Here is an 18389-nt window from a genome sequence, read left to right as displayed (position 1 = left end):
AGACAATAAAAACTGTAGAAATGACCTTTGATAAAGTCAATCTCATCTTTTGTGAAGTTAGCTTCAATAACCACTCTTGGAAGAAGAGCAGGCGTGCTCTCCCCAGTGTCTTGGTCAGCAGTCATCCCTCAACTGCCTGCCATGTTGCTAAGGGCCAAATAAATTGCTGTGCAGTGCCCAATGAAACAGGTCTTAGCCCTGTTGTTTATGCAAACGAAGAGCCTAAACCTGTTTGAGCCCCCGCCCCCCGCCACTGCAAGAGTGGTTGGCCAGCTACTTTCAGGGAAACCAGGCATACATGCGGCCTAAGCGGCCAATCCTGAAAGAGTCCATTGCAGGCCACGGCCCACAAGGTAAGTGTGTAATTAACTGAATGTGGAGCCGGGAGGAGCAGGAGTGTTCCTGACCCCACATTTAAATCGTAGCCTTTGCCCGAATTTCTAGGCCATTGTTGGATCATTTATCACATTGCTGCTTGTGGGATCTTGCTGTGCGCATATTGGCTGCTGTGTTTCCTACATTACAACAGTGACTGCACTTCAAAAAATACTTCATTGACTGTAAAGCACTTTGGGATGTCCTGAGGTCGTGAAAGGCGCTATATAAATGCAAGTTCTTTCTTCTGCTAAGGCTTTGGTTCGGCCTCAGTTAGAAAGAATACTGTGGCCAGTTGTTGGTCTCCTCACATGGTGGATGATATTGAGGCTTTGGAAAGGTTGCTGAGGAGGGCCACTAGACTAATTCCCATTTCAACATGTCTTAGTTACCCAGATAGACTCAAAGAGCAGGAACTCAATGACATGAATCTTGTCGTTCATGTAGAAATGACTTATGAAATGATACTGGGCGGCCTGTGGGTGGCGCTGTCCAGGGAGAGTATAAATACTCGGGCATGGGCCCAGCTTGCTCAGGACATTCTTTAACAGGAACTAGTGAAGGACACAACTAGATCTCCAGGTTGAAAAACAGTTGATTAAAGCCTTGTTTAATACTCAGACCAAGTGCCTAGTAGTTTTCTTACATCACTCTACACTTTAAAGAAGCGTAGAGCTAGAGGTGAGCTGATTGAGACGATGAAGGGACTAGATTGTGTTTGTGTAGACAGTTTATTTCAACTAAATAGGTTGGGGAGGACCAGTGGTCACAATTTTAAGTTGTGTAAGGCCAGATCGAGGTTCGATGTCAGGAGGTGGTTCTTTTCCCAGAGAATAGTGAACCTCTGGAACAGGCTGCCATCTTGTGTGATGGACGCTGATTCGCTGAATTCCTTCCAGCGAGAGCTGGACCTGTTTCTGGCCGGGGCTGAGATCACCTCGAACATGAGCGAAGTACTTGGTAGCATTAATCAGGGCCAGAGTGGGCTCCTGAACTAGCTTCCATCGCCGAGGGGGGTCGGAGAGGAATTTCCCAGATTTCCCCCCTCCCTAATTGGCCTGGGTTTTTATCTGGTTCTCAGCCTCTCTCAGAAGATCACATAGTGTGGGGTGGGGTGGAGAGTCTATGTTGTGATACACCAGGTATCGCAGGTGTGTGGGACAAGCTGGGTGGACCAGGGGCTCTTTCTCTGTCCGTCATTGTTCGTATGTTTGTAACACTCAGCAATTTAAAAGTGAACTGCAAAATCTCCAAGGGAGGGGAGCAGAATTTCACAGCTGGATCCGATCTACAGCAAACCACACGGACAGGTGCCGCGTTCCTTGGTGTGCAGTGCGGTGAATGTGGGTTGGAGAGTTTGAATGTGAGGGGTTTGATAAATGAAGGGTTCTACGGGATCTGGAAAACAAAAGAGCACGCAGGACGATGGTGTGAGTGAAAGGGAAAGAACAAGAGAAAAATAGCGAAAGAACTTTACAACATCCTAAAACACTTTACAACCAATGAAGTACATTTGAGGTCACTTTTGTAATGTAGGAGTCGCAGCAGCCAATTTATGCACAGCAAGATCCCACAAACAGCAATGAGATAAATGGCCGCTGGGTGACAGAGAGGGAGGGGCAGGGCGACGGCAGGGGAAGGGCAGGGTGTCTGCGGGGGAGGGGGAGGGTATCAGCAGGGGAGGGGCTGGAGGATGGAGGGGGAGGGGCTGGAGGATGGAGGGGGAGGGGCTGTGTATAGGAGGGGGCGGGGCTGGCTATCGGCAGGGGAGGGGCTAGGCATCAGAAGGGGAGGGGCTGGGGACGGAGGGGGAGGGGCTGGGTGATGGAGGGGGAGGGGCTGGGTGATGGAGGGGGAGGGGCTGGGGGACAGAGGGGGAGGGGCTGGGGGATGGAGGGGGAGGGGCTGGGGGTGGAGGGGGAGGGGCTGGGGGTGGAGGGGGAGGGGCTGGGGATGGAGAGGGAGGGGCTGGGTGATGGAGGGGGAGGGGCTGTGGGACGGAGGGGGAGGGGCTGGGTATAGGAGTGGGAGGAGCTGGGGATGGAGGGGGAGGGGCTGGGGACAGAGGGGGAGGGGCTGGGGGATGGAGGAGGAGGGGCTGGGTGACGGAGGAGGAGGGGCTGGGTGACGGAGGGGGAGGGGCTGGGGACGGAGGGGGAGGGGTTGGGTATAGGAGGGGAAGGGGCTGGGGACGGAGGGGAGGGGTTGGGGGACAGAGGGGGAGGGGCTGGGTATAGAAGGGGGCGGGGCTGGGGGCGGAGGGGGAGGGGCTGGAGGACGGAGGGGGAGGGGCTGGGGGATGGAGGGGGAGGGGCTGGGGGACGGAGGGGGAGGGGCGGAGGGGGAGGGGCTGGGTGACGGAGAGGGGGGGCTTGGGGACGGAGGGGGAGGGGGCTGGGGGACGGAGGGGGAGGGGCTGGGACGGAGGGGGAGGGGCTGGGTGAGAGAGAGAGCAGCCCAGACTCACCGGCGGCAGCAGCGAGAGCGGCCCTGGGTGGAGACTGAGCGCGGAGACCGAGGAGTTAAGGAGCGGGGAGAGAGAGAAGTAAAAAGTAATCGAAGTGTGATGTCACCAGAAAGCAGGTAAGTAATTGGTTGGTGAGTATTTCTCTCTTTCTCGCTTTTTTCCAAACTTAATTTTTGTGGTTTATAGTTTCTAGGGTCTCTGTTGTGTAGCAGGGAGTACTAGTAAACAAGGGCCCTTGAGTATATCATTAAATTGTAGTGTAATTAGTGGCATTGATTTGATTTAATTTAATTTGAATTAATTAAAGGGTAAATCATAGCAGCACAGCTCGGCCCCGTGGCATGCTCATCCTGCACTATGTGGGAAATCAGGGACACTTCCTGTGTCCCTGACGGCCATGTGTGCGGGAAGTGTATCCAGCTGCAGCTACTGACAGACCGCATTGCGGCACTGGAGCTGCGAATGGATACATACTGGGGCATTCGCAATGCTGAGGACATTGTGGATAACACGTTTAGGGAGTTGGTCACACCGCAGGTAAAGGCTGCACAGGCAGGAAGGGAATGTGCGACCACCAGGCAGAGTAGTAGGTGCAGGCAGGTAGTGCACGGGTCCCCTGTGGCCATCCCCCTTTCAAACAGATATACCGCTTTGGATATTGTTGAGGGGATGGCTTATCGGGGGAAGGCAGTAGCAGCCAACTTCCTGGCACCACGGGTGGTCCTGCTGCACAGGAAGGGAGGAAAACGAGCCGGAGAGCTATAGTGATAGGGGATTCTATTAAAAGAGGTACCAATGATATAGGTAAAAAATGGGATGAGGTGCTAAAAGCTGAATATAGGGAGTTAGGAGGTAAATTAAAAAATAGGACCTCAAAAGGTAGTAATCTCAGGATTGCCACCAGTGCCACGTGCTAGTCAGAGTAGAAATAGAAGGATATTTCAGATGAATACGTGGCTAGAGGAATGGTGCAAGGGGGAGGGATTCAAATTCCTGGGACATTGGTACCGGTTCTGGGGGAGGTGGGACCAGTACAAACTGGACGTTTTGCACCTGGGTGGGACTGGAACCGATGTCCTAGGGGGAGTGTTTGCTAATGCTGTTGGGCAGGGTTTAAACTAAAATGGCAGGGGGTTGGGAACCTGTGCAGGGAGACAGAGGAAAGGGAAGCAAGGATAGAAACAAAAGACAGGAAGGAGAAAAGCAAAAGTGGAAGGCAGAGAAATCAAGGGTGTAAATCAAACATGGCCACAGTAAATTATAATTCTAAAAGGTCTAAGAGTGTTAAACAACCAAGCCTGAAGGCTTTGGCCTAGAAATACGGTGGGCTGCGCCACCAGTTAGCACCTAAAGAGGGCACTCAGTGGCTTTAGCGCCACTGGCCACGCCTCCTGCGATATTTAGCGGACCGCTAATGGCGGCGTTAGCCTGTTGCACTGCGCCGCCACCGATGACGTCATTGGTGTGCGCAGCGCCCCGCTACCACCCCGATCGCGATATTTGGTCGCGCCCGCCTCTGTAACGCCGGTCACAAATCGCGCCCGGTTAACAGGGCCTACCTGTGGCGGTAGTGGCGCAAATTAAGGTGGAGGTGCGGGGCGGCCATTTTTTTCGGTGGCCGCCTGCCAGCACCTCCGTCCCCGGCCTCCTGATTCCCCCCCCGGGCAGTGCTGGCTGTGTCCCGAGAGCCCGGCACTTCTCCTCGGTGCCGGGCTCTTTTGCCGGCACTCGCGATCGGTCATCGCGCTGGTGCAAGCCTCTCCCCCTTAAGAAGGGGAGGAAGGCCTGCAGTACCGCAGCGCGCCATGCCGCAGCGTGTGGCGCTGCGGCACGTTGCGCTGCGATATTCAGTTTCAGCGCCCAAGAGGGACGCGGGGCGCCTCGAGCAGTGCCCCGCGTCCCTCTTGGGGCGCTCAAACTGAATTTCCGGCGGGCGCAATGGCTCCGATCGCAGCGGTAATTCCGGTGCCCAGGTGAGCTTGCCGCCCCGTTTGGGGCGTCACCGAATTTCTAGGCCTTTGTGTCTTAATGCGAGGAGCATTCGTAATAAGGTGGATGAATTAGCTGCGCAAATAGATGTAAACGGATATGATATAATTGGGATTACGGAGACATGGCTCCAGGGTGACCAAGACTGGGAATTCAACATCCAGGGGTATTCAATATTCAGGAAGGACAGGAAAAGAGGAAAAGGAGGTGGGGTAGCATTGCTGGTTAAAGAGGCGATTAACACAATAGTAAGGAAGGATATTAGCTCTGATGATGTGGAATCTGTATGGGCAGAGCTGAGAAATACCAAGGGGCAGAAAACGTTAGTGGAAGTTGTATACAGACCCCCAAACAGTAATGCTGAGGTTGGGGATGGCACTAAATGGGAAATTACAGATGCGTGCAATAAGGGCACAGCAGTTATCATGGGTGACTTTAATCTACATATAGATTGGGCTAACCAAATTAGTAACAATACTGTGGAGGAGGAATTCCTAGAGTGTATACGGGATGGTTTCCTGGACCAATATGTCGAGGAACCAACTAGAGATCAGGCCATCTTAGACTGGGTATTATGTAATGAGAAAGGATTAATTAGCAATCTTGTTGTGCGAGGCCCCTTGGGGAGGAGCGATCATAATATGATAGAATTCTTCATTAAAATGAAGAGTGAAGTAGTTGACTCAGAGACTAGGGTCCTGAATTTAAATAAAGGAAACTACGATGGTATGAGGCACAAGTTGGCTAGGATGGATTGGGGAACGTTACTTAATGGGTTGATGGTGGATAGGCAATGGCAAACATTTAAAGATCACATGGATGAACTACAGAATTTGTTCATCCCTGTTTGGCATAAAAATAAAACAAAAAAGGTGACTCAACCGTGGCTAACAAGGGAAATTAGCGATAGCATAAGAGCCAAGAAGAGGACATATAATTTGGCCAGAAAAAGCAGCAAACCTGAGGATTGGGAGCAGTTTAGGATTCAGCAAAGGAGGACAAAGGGATTAATTAAGAGGGGGAAATAGAGTATGAGAGTAAGCTTTCAGGGAATATAAAAACTGACTGTAAAAGCTTCTATTGATATTTGAAGAGAAAAAGATTGGTGAAGTCAAGCGTAGGTCCCTTGCAGTCAGAATCAGGGGAATTTATAATGGGGAACAAAGAAATGGCAGACCAATCAAATACATACTTTGGTTCTGTCTTCACAAAGGTGGACACAAATAACCTCCCAGAGATGTCAGGGAACATAGGGTCTAATGAGAGGGAGGAATTGAATGAAATCAGTATTTGTAGGGAAATGGTGTTAGGGAAATTGACAGGATTGAAGGCCGATAAATCCCCAGGGCCTGATAATCTACATCCTAGGGTACTTAAGGAAGTGGCCCTATAAATAGTAGATGCATTGCTGGTCATCTTCCAAAATTCTATAGACTCTGGAACAGTTCCCATGGATTGGAGGATAGCTAATGTAACCCCACTATTAAAAAAAGGTGGTAGAGAGAAAACGGGGAATTATAGACCGGTATGCCTGACATCGGTAGTGGGGAAAATGCTAGAGTCCATTATAAAGGTTGTAATAACAGAGCATTTGGAAAACAGTGACAAGATCGGACAAAGTCAAAATGGATTTACAAAAGGTAAATCATGCTTGACTAATCTACTTGAATTTTTTGAGGATGTAACTGGTAGAATAGATAAGGGAGAACCAGTGGATGTGGTGCATTTGGACTTTCAGAAAGCTTTCGATAAGGTCCCGCATAAGAGATTAGCGTGCAAAGTTAAAGCACATGGGATTGGGGGTAAGGTACTGACTTGGATAGAGAACTGGTTGGCAGACAGGAAGCAAAGAGTTGGAATAAACGGGTCTTTTTCTGAGTGGCTGGCAGTGACTAGTGGGGTACCGCAGGGATCGGTCCTTGGACCCCAGCTATTCACAATATATATAAATGATCTAGACGAGGGAACTAGATGTAATATCTCCAAGTTTGCAGACGACACAAAGCTGTGTGGGTGTGTGTGCTGTGAGGAGGATGCAGAGAAACTCCAGTATGGTTTGGACAGGTTGGGTGATTATACTGCATTTGCCATGCATCTGCCCAATGTGGATAAATGCGAGGTTATCCACTTCGGTGGCAAAAACAGGAAGACAGATTATTATCTGAACGGCAATAGATTGGGAAAAGGGGAAGTGCAATGAGACCTGGGTGTCCTTGTGCACCAGTCGCTGAAGGTAAGCATGCAGGTACAGCAGGCGGTTAAGAAGGCAAATGGTATGTTGGCCTTCATAGCGAGGGGATTCGAGTACAGGAGCAAGGATGTCTTGCTACAGTTGTACAGGGCCTTGGTGAGACCACACCTTGAATACTGTGTGCAGTTTTGGTCGCCTTATCTGAGGAAGGATGTTCTTGCCATGGAGAGATTGCAGCGAAGATTCACCAGACTGATACCTGGGATGGCAGGAATGACATATAAGGAGATTGGGTCGATTAGGCTTATATTCACTAGAGTTTAGAAGAATGAGAGGGGATCTCATTGAAACTTATAAAGTTCTAACAGGACTAGACAGACTAGATGCAGGAAAGATGTTCCCGATGGCGGGGCAGTCCAGAACCAGGGGTCACAATCTAAGAAACATAGAAACATAGAAGATAGGAGCAGAAGTAGGCCATTCGGCCCCTCGAGCCTGCTCCACCATTCAATGCGATCATGGCTGATCATCCAAATTCAGTACCCGGTCCCTGCTTTCTCCCCATACCCCTTGATCCCTTTAGCCTTAAGAAATATATCCAACTCCTTCTTGAATATATTTAATGAATTGGCCTCTACTGTGGTAGAGAATTCCATAGGTTCACCACTCTCTGGGTGAAGAAATTCCTCCTCATCTCTGTCCTAAATGGCTTACCCCTTATCCTTAGACTGTGACCCCTGGTTCTGGACTCCCCAAACATCGGGAACATCCTACATCTAGTCTGTCGAGTCCTGTCAGAATGTTATAAGTTTCAATGAGATCCCCTCTCATTCTTGTAAACTCCAGCGAGTACAAGCCCAATCGTCCCAATCTCTCCTCATACGTCATTCCTGCCATCCCAGGTATCAGCCTCGTGAATCTTCGCTGAACTTCTTCCATGGCAAGAACATCCTTCCTCAGATAAGGCGACCAGAACTGCACACAATACTCAAGATGTGGTCTCACCAAGGCCCTGTACAACTGCAGCAAGACATCCTTGTTCCTGTACTCAAACCCTCTCGCTACGAAGGCCAACATAAGGATAAGGGTTAAGCCATTTAGGACTGAGATGAGGAGGAATTTCTTCACCCAGAGAGTGGTGAACCTGTGGAATTCTCTACCACAGAAGGCCGTTGAGGCCAATTCATTAAATATATTCAAGAAGGAGTTGGATATATTTCTTAAGGCTAAAGGGATCAAGGGATATGGGGAGAAGGCAGGGACAGGGTACTGAATTTGGATGATCAGCCATGATCTCGTTAAATGGTGGAACAGGCTCAAGGGGCCGAATGGCCGACTCTTGCTCCTATCTTCTATGTCTCTATGACAGGGAGTCTGCCACGGTTTGAACAGAGGTGCATAGCAGTATCTGTGGAATAAGAGGGTTGTAAATCTGCTCTACATACGCGCCACACTACAGTCCCGTCCCTTAACGATCACTCAGTAAAATTACTGGGAGAATGTTTTACATTGAGTCTACAGCACAGAAATAGGCCATTCGGCCCAATTGGTCCATGTCGGAGTTTATGATCCACTCGAGCCTCCTCCCACCCTACTTCATCTCCCCCCCATCAACATATCCTTCTATTCCTTTCTCCCTCATGTACTGATCTAGCTTCCCCCTGAATGCATCGAAAACTGCTCATATACATGTTGAAAAGTGTACACCAATGCTGCACGCAGGACTAGGACACACCTCCTCGCTTCGAGAGACTGAATCCCCGCACTGCTCACTGCTGGTCATCCCAGCAAGACAAACAAAAGAGAAAGCAGGTAAATACTCGCACACAAAGGTCAACCAGCTCTTCCTGCAGTTTTACACTGGGCTGGATTGCCATCCGACAGCAGTGGCTGCTCACCAGCTGGTTTGAAAGGAAATGAATGGTGTTTCTCAACAGATCAGCTCAGCCTAAAATCAGACCAAGACACTGTGTTCGTCAGACTTCCCATCCTCCTTCAGGAGGATTTTAACAGAACTCTGGCACGCTCACACACCGCCCTCCCATTTATAGGAATCCTTGCATTTCCTCCCACTAGCCTGTTCACAGTGAAACTCTTCAGTATAATTGTGCAAAGCTCTGACTGTTTTGTGATCAGCACATGTTGAATTTTCAGTTAAGTACAGTTGTGTTCCTCTGACGGTAACGCACTGACCTCCGCTCCTGCCCTGTGCTCGGCGCTTCACTCCAGGCGGTCTTCTCTTGTCTGACACACTTGTAGTGACTCTCAGTTCCTGGTGTCTCCGGGGCTGCAGACAGCACTTGTTGGAGCGCAACCTCAGTCAGCTCGAGTCTCTTCATGTTCTGGGAGAAGTTTGCTGGGGAGGCCTCGCCTCCTCCGCAGGACTGTACCACCCGTCACCAAGGGGAGGACCTGAAATCCCCAACAAACCTAGTCTGCCAACACGACACACAGGCTCCCTCCTGACTCTGTGCTGTTTACGTCCTGGGACTTGACTGTAAAGAATTTCCTTTCAATTAGGGAAAACAAACCCTAGTGCAGAAATAGCAAAGTGGACTTTGTTGGTTGTAAACTGTCTGCAAACTAATGGAACATTCTGAAGTTCCTGGAGTTCCTCTAATCCTGTCCCAGTCGGGACAGAGTGCAAGACTACAAGCCACAGCTTTATTAAACACAGTCTGCCCCCTCTCCATTAAAACTCCTTTATTCTGCTGAAAAGTATGTGAATAATCCAGTAATTAATAGGCGCTGCTCTCATTAGGGATTCATATTTCCACAATAAAATGCTGAGCTTTGAACAACATTCCTGGGAAAGCGTCACGTATGCCACAGACTCCCTCACACAATCAGGCTCTTCAAAGAAAAATATGGAGGTGAATCTGGTCTTGGACGGTAGCCAATCACAGCCCACTTTAAACCCCGCCCGATTTAATTGCCATTGAAACATTGGTATCGAGTTCTGTTTGGTAACAGAAGGCGCTCCTGTGAAGCACCTCAGCCGTTTCCGCGTGTTCAAGGCACTATATAAATGAAGTTAATGGGTCGGAGGCATTTGCACGGGGTAACCTCAGAGAACGGTGCCTCGGACCCACAATCTCGTGGCCTCATCAAAAGTCACCCAGCTCCACTGGCTATTCCACCAAACCTCGACAGAACGGGCAAGTCCACCTCCAACAAAACAGGTGTTAACCAAGTCACCTGGCAAAGACTTGCACAGAGTTGGGCAGTGGTGGATAAGCACTATAAGAACAAAAGAACATAAGAAATAGGAGCAGGAATAGGCCACTTGGCCCCTCGAGCCTGCTCCGCCATTCAATGAGATCATGGCTGATCTTGGGCTCAAAGCCACTTCCCCGCCCGCTCCCCATAACCTTCACTCCCTTATCTTGCAAAAATCTGTCTATCTCCACCTTAAATGTATTTAATAACCCAGCCTCCACAGCTCTCTGGGGCAGAGAATTCCACAGATTTATGACCCTCTGAGAGAAGAAATTCCTCCTCATCTCAGTTCTAAAAGGGCGACCCTTTATTCTGAAACTATGCCCCCAAGTTCTAGATTTCCCCATGAGGGGAAACATCCTCTCTGTATCTACCCTGTCGAGCCCCCTCAGTATCTTATATGTTTCAATAAGATCACCTCTCATTCTTCTAAATTCCAATGAGTATCAGCCCAGCCTGCTCAATCTTTCCTCATAAGTCAACCCCCTCATCTCTGGAATTAACCTAGTGAATCGTCTCTGAACTGCCTCCAATGCAAATATATCCTTCCTTAAAGAAGGAGACCAAAACTGTACGTAGTATTCAAGGTGTGGTCTCACCAATACCCTGTACAGTTGTAGCAGGACTTCCCTGCTTTTATACTCCAACCCCCTTGAAATAAAGGCCAACATTCCATTTGCCTTTTTGATTACTTGCTGTACCTGCATGCTAACTTTTTGTGTTTCATGCACAAGGACCCCCAGGTCCCTCTGAACTGTAGCATTTTGTAATCTCTCTCCATTTAAATAATAATTTGCTTTTTTATTTTTCCGGCCAAAGTGGATAACCTCGCACTTTCCCACATTATACTCCATCTGCCAAATGTTTGCCCACTCACTTAGCCTGTCTATATCCCTTTGCAGATTCTTTGAGTCCTTTGCACAACTTGCTTTCCCACCCATCTTTGTATCATCTGCAAATTTGGCTACATTACACTCGGTCCCTTCATCCAAGTCATTAATGTAGATTGTAAATAGTTGAGGCCCCAGCACCGATCCCTGAGGTACCCCACTAGTTACTGTTTGCCAACCAGAAAATGACCCATTTATCCCGACTCTCTGCTTTCTGTTAGTTAGCCAATTCTCTATCCATGCTAATATATTACCCCCAACTCCGTGAGCTCTTATCTTGTGCAGTAACTTTTTATGTGGCACCTTATCAAATGCCTTTTGGAAATCCAAATACACCACATCCACTGGCTCACCCTTATCCACCCTGCTCATTACATCCTCAAAGAACTCCAGCAAATTTGTTAAACATGATTTCCCTTTCATAAAACCATGCTGACTCTGCTTGACTGCATTATGATTTTCCAAATGCCCTGCTACTGCTTCCTTAATGAAGGACTCCAGTATTTTCCAACGACAGATGTTAGGCTAATTGGTCTATAGTTTCCTGTTTTCTGTCTCCCTCCTTTCTTAAATAGGGGTGTTACATTTGTGGTTTTCCAATCCACTGGGACCTCTCCAGAGTCCAGGGAATTTTGGTATATTGCAACCAATGCATCCACTATCTCTGCAGCCACTTCTTTTAAGACCCTGGGAATGCAGGCCATCTGGTCCAGGGGACTTGTCATCTTTTAGTCTCATTATTTTACCAAGTACTTTTTCCTTAGCGATAGTGATTGTCTTTAGCTCCCCCCTCCCTGTGGCCCCTTGATTATCCATTATCGGGATGTTGTTAGTGTCTTCTACCGTGAAGACAGATATAAAATATTTGTTCAGAGTCTCTACCATTTCCCCATGCCCCATTATTAATTCCCCATTCTCATCCTCTAAGGGACCAACGTTTACTTTAGCTACTCTCTTCCTTTTTATATACCTGTCGAAGCTCTTACTTTCTGTTTTAATATTGCTTGCCAATTTACTCTCATAATTCATCTTCTCTCTCTATTATTTTTTTAGTCATCCTTTGCTGGTTTTTAAAAATTTCCCAATCCTCTGGCCTCCCACCAATCTTGGCAACATTGTATGCCTTCATTTTCAATTTGATACCATCCTTTACTTCCTTAGTTAGCCACGGTTGGTGCTCCCTTCTCTTAAATTCTTTCTTTCTCACTGGAATATATTTCTGTTGAGAGTTATGAAATATCTCCTTAAATGTCCACCACTGCATTTCAACTGTCTTAACTTTTAATTTATTTTTCCAGTCCACTTTAGCCAGTTCTGCCCTCATGCCATTATAATTGCCTTTGTTTAAGATCAAGACACTGGTTTGAGATACAGCTTTCTCACCCTCCAACTGAATTTGAAATTCAACCATGTTATGATCACTCTTTCCTAGAGGATCCTTTACTATGAGATCATTTATTAATTCTGTCTCATTACACAGTACCAGATCCAAGATCGCCTGCACCCTGGTTGGTTCCATTACATACTGTTCTAGGAGACCATCCCGGATACACTCTATGAACTATATCACATGCAACGTTGAGGGGTAATTTCTCGTGTGGTTCCACCCCCCCTCCCCACGCGCCCTCCCCCGCCCCACTACACCACCCATTCTGTCCACATTAACTTTGGCAGAGGAGCCGCAGAAAGCCCGGCAAAAGCGCAGTTACGAAGTGGGAGACCCCCTTATCCCCCTACCCAGAAATTCACTCCTCCGTATACAACCAGCCCCCATTGGGAGCAGATGTCAGCAAATTGCTGGCATGATCCAGCGATGCACACTTAATCTTCACTTGAAGGAAAAACTGTTCATAGATCCAAGAGTGAAGAAAGCATACAATGCTATCTCTTGTAAAAATCTTATGTCTAGTTCTTTTGTATAAGTCAAGTAAACTATCTGACTGGTGTGAGGAAGCATAGCGTGTTTGTTAGTTTTGTATTGTGACATGAAGACAAGTTCCAGTAGACAAAGCTCTGACTGGACTTCACTGTGTTATGTCTGACATTGGTGATAGGTACTCGATTGCCTTGGCCTGAGCACATGGAGTTTGATAGTGCTGTTATCGTTGTATTGTGTCTGACATTGGATATAGGTATTCGATTGCTTTTGCCTGGGAGAGTGTGTTTGGATCAGCCATTAAAAGCAACATGAACTGAGCTCTGCATACGGCCTCTGGATTATCTTTGCAAATGCAACACACTGCACTCTCACTAAAACCTCCAGCGTTCAGATCATTCATTCTAAACTTGGCTAAGGACCAAAGCAAGTTGGAAATGAAGGTGCCCGTCAATACTTGGTCATTCCTTTCCTTCACAGAAAGGATGCTGCACAAGTGATGCATTAAAATGTTAGGTTTTGAGAGCAAAGTGGATTCACACAGTTATATTTAAAAAGCATTGAGTTGAGACATGGTGTAAATGTGAATTAACAAGGCCCCAAAGACACAGTGATTTATTAGCCTGTGTCGGTGATTATTAAGCACCTCGCACCCATTGACCCCGATATTTCCTCAAGGTTGGGACATCGCGCGGGGAGGGAGCAGGACATCACGGGGGGGGGAGGAGGGAGCAGGACATCGCATGGGGAGGGAGCAGGACATCGTGGGGGGGAGAGCAGGACATCGTGGGGGGGGAGGGGGAGAGCAGGACATCGCGTGGGGGGGAGAGCAGGACATCGTGGGGGGGAGGGGGAGAGCAGGACATCACGCGGGGGGAGGGAAGAGCAGGACATTGTGCAGGGGGAGTAGAGCATTGCAGGGGGACATCGGCCGATCATGGGGGTAGGATCGGCGGTCCGATCACGTGTTAGGCCTGACGGAAACACTCCTGCCCTCCTGGTGCACAAGTGGTGCAATAAAGGCACTTGCCTCATGGAGCCAGCCCTTCTCGTCTTCCTTTACCTGCCGGGATTCGGAATTTCCGAGTTCCAGGTATCCTGGCCTCCAGAGTTAAGAATAAAAATGTTGTTAAAATGGAGGCCTGCAGCCTCCTTAAAAGATTTTAATGACAACTCAGTAGTGGGCAGGTTGGGGTCAGTTTGAAAAATTTCAACCTTCACAACCCTCCCATCCTTGGAGGCTAATATCAGCCCCATTGTGTTGTGAAGTCCTTGGTCCCAGACACTCGGCAGGGGAAGCCTGGTCTATGCTCTCCCCTCTCATTGTGAACACAGTAAGTTTCAAGAGGGAATTGGATAAATACTTTGTAATGTATACAACATTGAAGGGACTACTTTGTCTTGCGGATGTATATCCTTAGTTGCGAGCATATATAACAGACGCGTATCGATTTGTACAGTCAGTGCCGAAGTTCCAGTTACCCAGTAAAGATCACTTGAAGTTACTCTCAGTCTCTGCTACTTTATTATTTTATGTAGTTGTGTATAGCGGTACAAACACAACAAATTGGCGCCGAGAATTATGAACCTACGTCTTCCTATTCTGGCATCGCATCCAGAGGACACCGAAACTTGGAAGAAAGGAGCGAGAAGGTAGAGAAAACGGAGCACGCTTGCTAAGCTAGGCAGGGGATACGTAAGTCAAGTGAAAAGTGCACAGGACTTGCATGACGCTAGCTAACTAGTAAAGAAAGAAAAACGGGTTAGGAAAAAAAAAATGGCGATAATTGGCACTATTGCAGCATTTGATAGCAGCATTGAAGACTGGGCAACTTACATTGAAAGAGTGGAGTTGTACTGTGAGGCTAACGGAGTGGAGGTAGAAAAGAAAGCCACTGTTTTGCTGAGTGTTATGGGTGCAAAGACATACAGGCTACTACGTAGTTTATTAACCCCTGAAAAGCCAGCAAACAAAACATTCAAACAAGTAGTGGACACACTCCAAGACCATTTAAGCCCCAGACCACTGCTCATAGCCAAAAGATTTAAATTCCATAAACGGAACCAGAGCAAAAATGAAAGCATTTCTGAATATTTGGCAAAGTTGCGCAAATTATCAGAACATTGCCAATTTGGAGTGGGCTTATCAGACGCATTGAGAGACAGATTTGTGTGTGGCATGCAAAGTGAAAGCACACAAAAGAAGCTCCTGTCTGAAAAAGACCTCACATTGGAGAAGGCTCTAAGTATTGCAATTTCAATGGAAGCAGCAGCACGTGGCGCTTTAGAAATTCAACAAAAATCCCTGGAATATTCCACTAACAAAATGTCACTGAAACAAGAAAAGAAGTGCTATCGCTGTGGTAAAATGTCACATGACCACAATGACTGTTGGTTTAAAGACAAAGATTGCAGACAATGTGGCAAATGAGGGCACATTGAAAGGGTCTGCAAAGCAAAGAAGCAGAAAACTGATACAAAGGCACACCAAGTGACTGAAAACAAGAAACCTTTCAAAGATAGATACAAGAAGGTACACTACGTGACTGGAGACAGTTCAGATAAAGAAAAAAGTGACACAGGCTCAGAGGAAGAGGATCTGGCTTGTCTAAAACTACACAGTGTGAAAGAAACAGAGGATCACAGAATAATATGGATTACTCCAGAAGTGGCAGGAGTTAGGCTGAAAATGGAGTTGGACACAGGCTCAGCTTTAACAGTGATCTCTGTACATGACTACAAACGACTGTTTTCACACATACCGCTAAGGCCAACTAAAGTACTGTTAAAGACATACACAGGACAAAGAGTGTGCCCCAAAGGTAAAATAAAAGTGACAGTGACATACAAAGAAAAAAGAATACTGCAATTGAACCTCTATGTAGTGGAAAATGGAGGACCACCATTGCTGGGACGCGAATGGCTCAGGAAAATACAGTTGGATTGGCACACCATCCAAGCACTGTTTGTGTCAGCAAAGGAGGACAGCAACACCACTCCTGAGAGACTGTCACAAATACTCTCTGACTCTCAGGAACTGTTCAAGAAGGGAATAGGAACACTTAAGGGCATGAAAGCAAAAATTAAGATTGAGGAGAACGCAGATTCAAAGTTCCACAAGGCCAGACCAGTGCCTTATGCAATTTGCCCTTCAGTAGAAGCAGAGCTGGAGAACTTGGAGCAGTTAGGGGTCCTGTCCAAGGTGGATTGGAGTGAATGGGCCACACCTATAGTTCCAGTGATGAAGAAAACCTCCAGCACAAAACCAGGAAAGCCAAGAAAAGTGCGCATTTGCAGAGACTTTAAAGTGACTGTTAACCCAGTCCTCCACACAGTACAGTACCCATTGCCTCGCATTGAGGACATCTTTGCTTCCCTGTCAAGAGGGGAACGCTTCACAAAGATTGACTTGGCCCAGGCCTATCTCCAAATGGAAATTAATGATGCATCAAAGAAGTACCTGACAATAAATACGCACAAAGGCCTTTACCAGTACAATCGGCTGGTATTTGGAATAGCATCAGCTCCTGCAATCTGGCAAAGGGCAATGGACCAAGTCCTGCAGGGGATCCCAGGTACTCAGTGTTATCTTGATGACACCATCATTACTGGCAAGAATGACAACGACCACCTTTCCAACCTTGAACAGGTGCTCATCAGGTTACGGGAGTATGGGCTCCGAGCGAACCGAGACAAGTGTGAGTTTTTCAAAAAGGAAATCTCATACTGTGGACGTGTGATTGACAAGGACGGTTTACACAAGTCTCCAGACAAGACTGAAGCTGTGATTAATGCACCAACACCTGAAAATGTGTCTCAGTTGAGATCATATCTTGGACTGGTGAACTACTATCACAAGTTCTTGCCCAATCTATCCACAGTGTTACATCCACTAAATGCACTGCTACAGACAGGGTCACAATGGAAGTGGAGTGACAGCTGTGAACAAGCTTTTCAAGAGAGTAAAAGACTCATTACTTCAGAAAAGGTGCTAGCTCACTTTGACCCATCCTTACCTATTCGACTGGCATGTGATGCTTCACCCCATGGCATTGGTGCCGTGTTGTCACATAAGTTCCCAGACGGCTCAGAAAGACCAATAGCCTATGCGTCAAGATCATTGACTACAGCTGAACGCAATTATGCACAGATTGACCGAGAGGCCCTCAGCCTTGTGTGGGGAGTCAAGAAATTCAACCACTACTTGTATGGTCAACAGTTTACACTGTTAACTGACCACCAGCCTCTCATTTCAATCTTCAACCCAAGGAAGGGCGTTCCAGTGATGATGGCACAACAGCTACAGCAATGGTCACTCTTCCTAGGGGCTCACCTGTATGACATTGAATACAAGGGGACCAAGCAACATGGCAACGCCGATGGTTTGTCACGTTTACCACTGCCAACCTCAGAGAGAACTACAACAGTTGACTCAGCAGAGGTATTTCACACAACAATAGTTGAGCAGCAACCCGAACAGCAGCAGCAGCCACAGCCCAACAAGCCCAAATCCCCCGGGGAGAAGAAAGTCATTGCAACAAAGGTTCTTGGAACAGTAAAGTGGTTCAACGTACGAAATGGCTATGGATTCATCAACAGGAATGATACAAAGGAAGATGTATTTGTACATCAGACTGCCATAAAGAAGAATAACCCACGGAAGTATCTACGCAGTGTTGGAGACGGTGAAACTGTGGAGTTTGACGTAGTGGAAGGTGAAAAGGGTGCAGAGGCGGCAAATGTCACTGGTCCAGGTGGAGTTCCAGTTCAAGGAAGCCGATATGCCGCGGACCGAAATCGTTACCGCTACAACCCTCGCCGCCGAGGGCCACCACGTAATTACCAACAGAACATTGAAGGTGGAGAGAAAAGAGTCTGGAGAGACGTTACCCAGAGAGGCAGAGGAGGCCTCCCCAGAGACTTGACTTGTAAAAGGGCTGTTGACAAAATAAAATGTTATGTTGGAATTTGAATTTTGTTACTTTTAAGAAAACAAAAAGGTTACTGTAAAGACAGGCTCTGTATGTTAATTATAGAAATTTTGCGTTAATATACTATTAAACTAAAGGGGGAGGAAGTGTAATGTATACAACATTGAAGGGACTACTTTGTCTTGCGGATGTATATCCTTAGTTGCGAGCGTATATAACAGACGCGTATCGATTTGTACAGTCAGTGCCGAAGTTCCAGTTACCCAGTAAAGATCACTTGAAGTTACTCTCAGTCTCTGCTGCTTTATTAGTTTGTGTAGTTGTGTATAGCGGTACAAACACAACATACTTGAAAAGGAGTAATCTATAGGGCTATGGGGAAAGAGCAGGGGGAAGTGGGACTAATTGGAGAGCTCTTTCAAAGAGCCGGCACAGGCACGATGGGCCAAAT

The 18389-nt window shown here is 47.5% G+C and overlaps 1 protein-coding gene across 5 annotated transcripts in view; it reads right to left on the bottom strand.

The window, feature by feature from the left end:
• Positions 1–18389, bottom strand: part of phldb2b (pleckstrin homology-like domain, family B, member 2b) — a 315268-nt gene that overhangs the window by 222053 nt on the left and 74826 nt on the right. Inside the window, exon 1 of one of the 5 annotated variants that reach the window (XM_086006165.1) lies at positions 9216–9425. The exons of the other annotated variants lie outside the window; for them this stretch is intronic. The gene's annotated coding sequence lies outside the window, so the exon portion shown is untranslated. Of the gene's footprint in view, positions 1–9215; positions 9426–18389 lie in introns of those variants that run through there. 5 annotated transcript variants of the gene reach the window in all.

The sequence above is a fragment of the Somniosus microcephalus genome, chromosome 14 (assembly GCF_052327205.1).
Source record: "Somniosus microcephalus isolate GS21.2 chromosome 14, FLI_Smic_1.0, whole genome shotgun sequence".
In the NCBI taxonomy this organism is placed as follows: Eukaryota; Metazoa; Chordata; class Chondrichthyes; order Squaliformes; family Somniosidae; genus Somniosus; species Somniosus microcephalus.
Note: the sequence above shows the minus strand (reverse complement) of the source record. Positions and strands in the feature narration are given on the sequence as shown.